This window comes from Rhinopithecus bieti, unplaced genomic scaffold, assembly GCF_001698545.2.
Source record: "Rhinopithecus bieti isolate Rb0 unplaced genomic scaffold, ASM169854v2 scaffold_18466, whole genome shotgun sequence".
Lineage (NCBI taxonomy): Eukaryota > Metazoa > Chordata > Mammalia > Primates > Cercopithecidae > Rhinopithecus > Rhinopithecus bieti.
Genome location: NW_016809319.1, coordinates 24,665 through 32,868, shown reverse-complemented (window position 1 = coordinate 32,868; position 8,204 = coordinate 24,665).

Here is an 8,204-nt window from a genome sequence, read left to right as displayed (position 1 = left end):
ACTATTCACAATAGCAAAGACTTGGAATCAACCCAAATGTCCATCAGTGACAGACTGGATTAAGAAAATGTGGCACATATACACCATGGAATACTATGCAGCCATAAAAAAGGATGAGTTTGTGTCCTTTGTAGGGACATGGATGCAGCTGGAAACTATCATTCTCAGCAAACTATTGCAAGAACAGAAAACCAAACACTGCATGTTCTCACTCATAGATGGGAATTGGACAATGAGATCAGTTGGACACAGGAAGGGGTACCTCACACACCAGGGCCTATTGTGGGGAGCGGGGTGGGCATAGGGATAGCATTAGGAGATATACCTAATGTAAATGACGAGTTAATGGGTGCAGCATACCAACATGGCACATGTATATATATGTAACAAACCTGCACCTTGTGCACATGTACCCTAGAACTTAAAGTATATGTAAAAAAAAGACACTAAATTATATAATTTACCCTATAGGTCTACATACTTGTCACAGTGAACAGTAAACTAATATCTCTTTAAAATGGCTCATTCGTTCATCTGTCCATTTATTCATTAACTTATTCTTCATTAGCTAAATCTTTTTGAATGTGTTCTCTCTCCCAGTTTGTGAAATTCTTGGTAACATGTATAAATATAACATACTTTGTCTGAACAGAACGCACTTTCTGTCGGGAAAAATGGCAACTTAAGATAAAAGATGAAGTATCCGTTCATGGCTTAATTTGTGACTGGCGTTAATGCTAATAAATTAACATAGCTTTTAAAAATCAGAAACAATAAATTCTGATTACTCTTTAGATTGAATACATCTTTCACCTTTTAAAAATCAAAAACAAAACAAGAAGTTTGGCAATAAACTCTGAAAATAAATACCAATTCATAGCTCCTGTAGGAAGACAATGCTATGAAATGAAACAAAACAGAACGTGTGCTTTACGTGCTTTAGTTGGCTTAGTCAATGGCATATTGAAGACAGCTTAAAACCCTTAACATCCTTGTTCTTTGCTGAATAGCATTATTAAAAAAATTATTTAGTTTGATTTTATTTTTTCCAGCTTTACTTAGGCACAAATAAAATTACATATATTTAATGTGCACAGTGTGATTATACATAAATCAAACCGAATTGTGAAATTATTACCACAATCAAATGGACACATCCATCATCTCACATAGTTACTGTGTGTAGGGGGAGCGGGGAGGGTCAGGACACTTAAGATCTAATCTCTAAGCAAACTTCAAGTATACAGTACAGTATTATTAACTTTAGTCACTCTAATCTACATTAGATCTCCAGAATGTATTTATCTTATGACAGAAATTTTGTACCATTTGACTGTCTCTCCACTCCCCACCCTCCAGCCCATGGCAACCACCATTCTATTCTCTGCTTCTATGGGTTCAGTTTTTTATTTTTTTGATACAGAGTCTCACTCTGTCACACAGGCTGGAGTGCAGTGGTGTGATCTTCGCTCACTGCAACCTCTGCCTCCCAGCTTCAAGCAACTCTCCTACCTCAGCCTCCCCAGTGGCTGAGACTACAGGCACCTGCCACCACACCCAGCTAATTTTGTATTTTTAATAGAAACAAGTTCTCGCCATGTTAACCAGGCTGGTCTTGAACCCCTGAACTGAAAAGATCCACCTGCCTTGGCCTCCCAAAGTGCTGGGCTTACAGGCATGAGCCACTGTTCCTATCTGAGTTCAAATTTTTTAGATTCCACATGTAAGTGTTATCATACTTTTTTTGTCTTTCTGTGTGTGGTTTATTTCACTTATCACAATATCCTCCAGTTCATCCATGTTATAACAAATGGCAGGATTTTCTTTTTATTGGCTGAATAATATTTCTCTCTCTCTCTCTCTCTCTCTCTCTCTGTGTGTGTGTGTGTGTGTGTGTGTGTGTGTGTGATCAGATTTTCTTTATCCATTCTTCCATCAATGGATGCTGAGGTTGTTTCTTTATCTTGGCTATCATGTATAATGCTGCAATGAACACAGGGGGATTGATACCTCTTCGAGATACTTGCTTCATTTTTCTTGGATAAATACCCAGTGGGATTGTTGGGATCACATCACATGTCACACAGACTTCACAAAATGTGAGAACATAGATTCCTCCTGCCTCCATGGAAATCTTGCCATTTTGTGATATGTCATGAGTCACTCCAGCTTCTCATGATCTACAAGACTCTTTTCTTTTCAAATTTATTGAAGTACATGTACAATGAAATCTACACATTTTAAGTATATAGTTCAATGAATTTTTTCATATCTTCTTTTCATTGTATCTTTGTTAGACATCAAATATTGGATTTAATAAGCCATCAGAAAAAGTGTATAATTATAATCCTTTATACTGTAACAGTATTACACAACTTATAAAGCACATTAATATACTTTGTTTCATTAGAATTTTGGTCATCATAGAAACCCGAAAGCTTTGTTGACTATTAGCCTCTTGAAACAAAGGAAAAATAAGATATAAACATTGTTGTTCCTACGTTAAAGGTTAGGAAATTCAGTCTCAGAGAGATTATGTAGTCTTGTCTAAATGCACATACTAATAAATGGCAAATTTGAGTCTCAAAGACAGGTCTCTCAATATCAAATTGAAAGAATAGTTCAGTGAGTTTGACAAATGTATAATTGTGTAAATACCACCACAATCAAGATTATAGGATATTTCTATTACTCCCCAAAGAACTTGTTTTGTTTTGTAGTCAACTCTCCCCTTTTAGTCATAGCCTGAGGCAGCATTAACTTTCTCTAAATGTACTTGGCTTTTCCATGTTTAGAATTTGAAATAATTGCAATCATGCAATATGTAATCTTTGGGTGTGGCTTGTTTCATTTAGCGTGATGTTTTTGACATTTATTATGTTGCTACATGTATCAGTTACTTTTTCCTTTTTATTGCTTGTTAGAACTCCATTGTATGAACATGCTACAATTTATCCATTTATCTGTGATGGGCTTTGGGAGTATTTAAAATTTTTGGCTATTATGAATAATGCTGCTATGAAAATTTGTATGCAAGTGTTTGTGTGGATGCATGCTTTCACTTAATTTGGGTAAATACCTTTTATTTGTACCTCTCCCCGCGGACCACATGCTTAGTGTATATTATCTTTATGAGATACTGCAAAAATGTTTTCAAAGTGGCTGTTCTATTTTCACTTCAAACAGCGGTGTATGAGAGTTCCAACTGAACTCACATTCTTTCTAATACTTGGTGTTGTCAGTTTTTATACTTTTCACCTCTCAAGTTAGGTTACCTGTAGCTATAATTTGCATTGAGGAATGTCGACGTTGACCATCATTTTGTGTGCTTTTCACATGCTTCTTATACGTTATTTTGTGTAGTTTCTGTTCAAATATTTTACTCACTTTAAAAATTGCATCATTTGTCTTCTTATTGTTGAATTTGAAGTTCTTCGTATATTCTGAACTCAAGTCCTTGGTCAAATAAATCTTTTGCAAATAAAGTACTGTCATATCTTTCAAAGAGAAAATTTTTAACTTCAATAAAATACAGTGTGTCATTTCCATAAAAAAATCCTGGTGGTATTTTGATTGGGGATTGCACTGAATTTATAGACCAATTGAAGAAGAACTGGCAACTTGACAACATTGACTTTTCTGATCTGGGAACATGGTATAGATCTCCATTTACTTACATCTTATTTTCTTTCAGAAGCATTTGAGGTTTTCATTGTATAGATATCATTCATATTTTGTTAAAGTCATCTCTACGTATTTCATGTTTCTGGATACCACTATAAATTGTATAGAAATATGACTGATTTTTTTTCCATTGTGTGTTTTATTATACTTTAAGTTCTAGGGTACATGTGCACAACGTGCAGGTTTGTTACGTAGGTATACATGTGCCATGTTGGTTTGCTGCACTCATCAACTCGTCATTTACATTAGGTATTTCTCCTAATGCTATCCCTCCCACATCCACTCCCGCCCACACAGGCCCCAGTGTGTGATGTTCCCAGCCCTGTGTCCAAGTGTTCTCATTGTTCAATTCCTACCTGTAAGTGAGAACATGCAGTGTTTGTTTTTCTGTCTTTGTGATAGTTTGCTGAGAATGATGGTTTCCAACTTCATCCATGTCCCTGCAAAGGACATGAACTCATCCTTTTCTATGGCTGCATAGTATCCCATGGTGTATATGTGAATTTTCTAGACCTCAACTCCAACTGAGCTTCCCATCTACAATGCTTTAATAGTTTGTGATCTACTTTAATTCACATTCCTCCCATACAAAGCACTCGAATTAAAAGAAGCTCAGCAGAGATCATTTAGTATCATTTATTCCTTTTGATTCCTCAGATGTGACTTTCAGTGTGTTTTATTGATCTGAGTGTGTATTGTAGAGAAAAAAATTGAGAGTTGCTGCCTTAGAAATACTTTGCTGTAATTAAATCATGTTATGCCATCTGTATTTTCACAAGTTACTAACATCACACCTAAAATGTTAACATTTGCTGGCACCCAGTAGATTGGCAGGGGCTAAAAACTCTCCTACAAGTCTAGTTACCAAAACATGAAAAATATTGGAGCTTGGTACAATCTCCTACAGACCAGGATATCAGACATTTCCTGGATTTTGATAACTGAATGAATTCTGCTAGTCCCCACAGGTTGTAGGATCACTGGCTAAATTCTTCTCCAATAAGACAGAGAAATTTAAGCATATGATTATATGACTATTTAATCATATTTATCTTAAAACTAACATTTAATATATTTTAAAGTAAACTGGAGTGATATATACCAAGCTCATAGTAGTTGTCTCTGGATTTAGTGTTGTGTCAGAGAGTGACAGTTAAAGAGGTTATGAACTTTATCTGTGACACTTTATGTGCTAAAAATGCTGAAAATTAAAATGACAAAAGTTGTGGTTGATGATTCTGAATGATGGGAATATAGGTGTTTATTCTTAATATTTTAAATATCTAAAATAAAGGATGAAGAAATAATGTAGAATGCCTTGTTAAAATATCAGTTCAAATTAAAATTCACTATAATGGTAATAGCAGCTAACATGTATTGAATGACTATGCACTAGGCATAGAGGATAATGTTTACATATTTTTCATATTGAGTTTTTGCAGCAATCAAGACTACTGAAGCCAAGACCATTTCAGTTGCTTCACATAAGTGGACAGGAAAATACCTGATCATTCTCTTAAAATTACTGACTTTAAAACATAATTGTATTGTAAATGTGACTCGATTTTCATACCGAGACTTTGTTTGGTACACATGGTATCACCTAGACGCAATGTAACAATTGAAAAATCTTCATTAATTTATAAACTCATGATGTGCTTTTTTTTTTAAACATGGGATGGAGATATCAGAGAAAAAAAATTTAACTTTTTATATTTTCAGCAAAGCTTTGATAAGGACATTCAGGGGGAAATATTGCATAACAATATTTTGGAAATATTAAAACAATTTTGTTAAATGTTTTTCTGATTTTGGTAGTGATCTTCTGAGGTATAGTTTGAAATGGTCTTTCAAAAGGCTAATTTTTAAACACTTTTTCAGGTTGTGAACTTTGGGCCTTGAATTTTAGAAGATGTTAGACACAAAGAATTCAAATTAAATAAACAAATATGTATAATGTTAATCTTTATTTTTCTTTTTAAAAATGTTTTCATGCTTCTCCTTTTCCCATTCCCAAATTAGACTACCTGACGAGCTACATCTCAAATTTGGCCCCTACCATACTGAAGAATTGGGGAAGAAGTTTCAGGTAACTCAAGATAACCCATTCTTTTCCTTGTAAATACAGCTCAAAGCGTTTTTCTCAGTGATGGTTGGACTATAGATTCTTTGTCATCTTAGTACAACAATGTGGCATCATGCCAAGAATATCACTGAGAAACTGTTCTAACCAGGATAACTCCTTGAAGGGCATTAATTGCCGCTTTGGGATTTACCCTCTTAGTAGCCCCAGTCAAGGAAAGCAAGTCACATTCTTTTGTTTCCAAAAAGGGCCCATTGGACTCTAAGACAAAGGCCCATCCCTTGATACACTGAAAGCTCTCATAAGTTTCTCTTTTGGGTAAAACTAAATTTTTTAGTAGACTCAGAGCTTTCTCTTCTGTAGCAATGATAGTCATAGTTACATTCAGACTGTTTTCCTAAATGATGTAGTAGATGAGGGAAGTGTAGGCATTTATGTTGGTGATTTCAAGGTGATAACAATCAGAGATCAGATCAGTCTGTGCATGATGAGGGAGTCAGTTGGGAAGACAATATACAAGGAATGTGGACAGACACAGGAAGGACAAAGTGAAAGGCATTGTTTGAGTACTGCTTAAGTACTAGGTAAGAGTATAAAGAAATATTGTAAGAATAAAAAAACTTGGCCAGTGACATGGGAATGGGGAAAAGATGTCATTTTCTCCCTCCATTATACCTGATTTCCAAAACTAGAGAGGATCATTTATTCCTAGTCCATGAAACCAATTTTAACTTTTAACTTTTGTGGGTACACATTAGGCGTATGTATTTATGGGGTACATGAGATTTTTTTGTGATAATGTCTTCTTTTTTATTTTTTGTAGAGACAGGGTTTCACTTCATTGCCCAGGCTAGTCTCAAACTTCTGGGCTCCAGAGATCCACCCACCTTGGGCTCCCAAAGTGTTGGGATTACAGGCATGAGCCACAGTGCTGGATCCAGGTATTTTTGACACAGGCATACAATGTGTAATAATCACAGCAGACTAAATGGAGTATATATCAACACAAGCATTTATCCTTTCTTTGTGTTAAGGATAACTTAAACTTTTGATAAGGCTTTTACCTTTTGATAAGGCTTTTATTTTCTGCTCCACCAGTAAGAAGAAAATTAACGCAGAAAAATTCCTACCTTTTCCTTACTTGCATCTGGTAATTTTTTTTTTTTTTTTTTTTTTTTATCTCATATCTCATTCTAACCTCCCTCTGTAAGACTGCTGAAGGATGGGTCATGCAATTGGCAGAGATAACTCACAGCTGCCTCTTGTTTTAGTTAATGTACTAAATTATCGAGGCAACTACAAGAAAAAAGAAAATTATATCTGCATGAAAGGAAGTAACTATAACATTTGTGTTCATATTTATCATGATGTATTATCTCCTATTCTAGAGAAATTTTTGAAAATCTCTTGGAAAATTTTCATCTTCCCTCAAGGGCTGTGACCTTTAAGTGAAGTAATCTTCATGATTTACTCTTTGACTATTGCTGTTTTTTGATTCAACCGTAGCTTTTAAAATTTTCTTTTAAAACAATGTGTAGACTGATTTTCCTGGATGGTTTCTAAGTTGTTGAAAGTAATTTAGATGAGTGTAACAACTAGCTAATGATTATTTACATTACCAAGTCTATTAATAGGGTCTGAGGTCAATCTTTTAATCTTGGGACCAAACTGAATGTTCCAAACTTTTCTGCTGAAACTCAACCAATTCGCTACTCCTGACATTTTTTTCAGGAGTTGCATTTATAAAAGAAAATGGAGATGAACTCTGACCTAGTTAACTTTGGAAGCTTTATTGTATATACCTATATAGATATATAAAGTAGCTGCATAAACATATATGCACAGAATAAGTTCCATGGTTATGTCTGTGTAATGGTCATTTGTCCATGTGTCCTGTAAAAAAAAAAAAAGCATCAGAAGAAAAGTAGACTAGAGGCCATCGCCTTTATTACACTTGCAGTGCAGGTGAATTCAATAAGCCAATTAGCTCAGCACAGGTGATAGCAGTAAACCAATAAACTCAGCTTGGGTTAATATAAGCACCCAATTATCTAAACTGGGAAGTGGAGGCATCAAGGCAGGCTCAAACTGCCTTGTTTCTTCTTCAAACAGATAGAAGAAAAGAAGACCCCTAAAGTGGTAAGCTAGACATAAAGACTTATAAGGCAGTACTAAAACTTTATTTGTGTGAGATGGTATCTCATTGTGGTTTTGATTTGCATTTCTCTGATGAGCAGTGATGATGAGCATTTTTTCATGTGTCTGTTGGCTGTATGAATGTCTTCTTTTGAGAAATGTCTGTTCATATCCTTTGCCCACTTTTTGATGGGGTTGTTTGTTTTTTCTTATAAATTTGTTTGAGTTCTTTGTAGTTTCTGGATATTAGCCCTTTGTCGGATGAGTAGATTGCAAAAATTTTCTCCCATTCTGTAGGTTG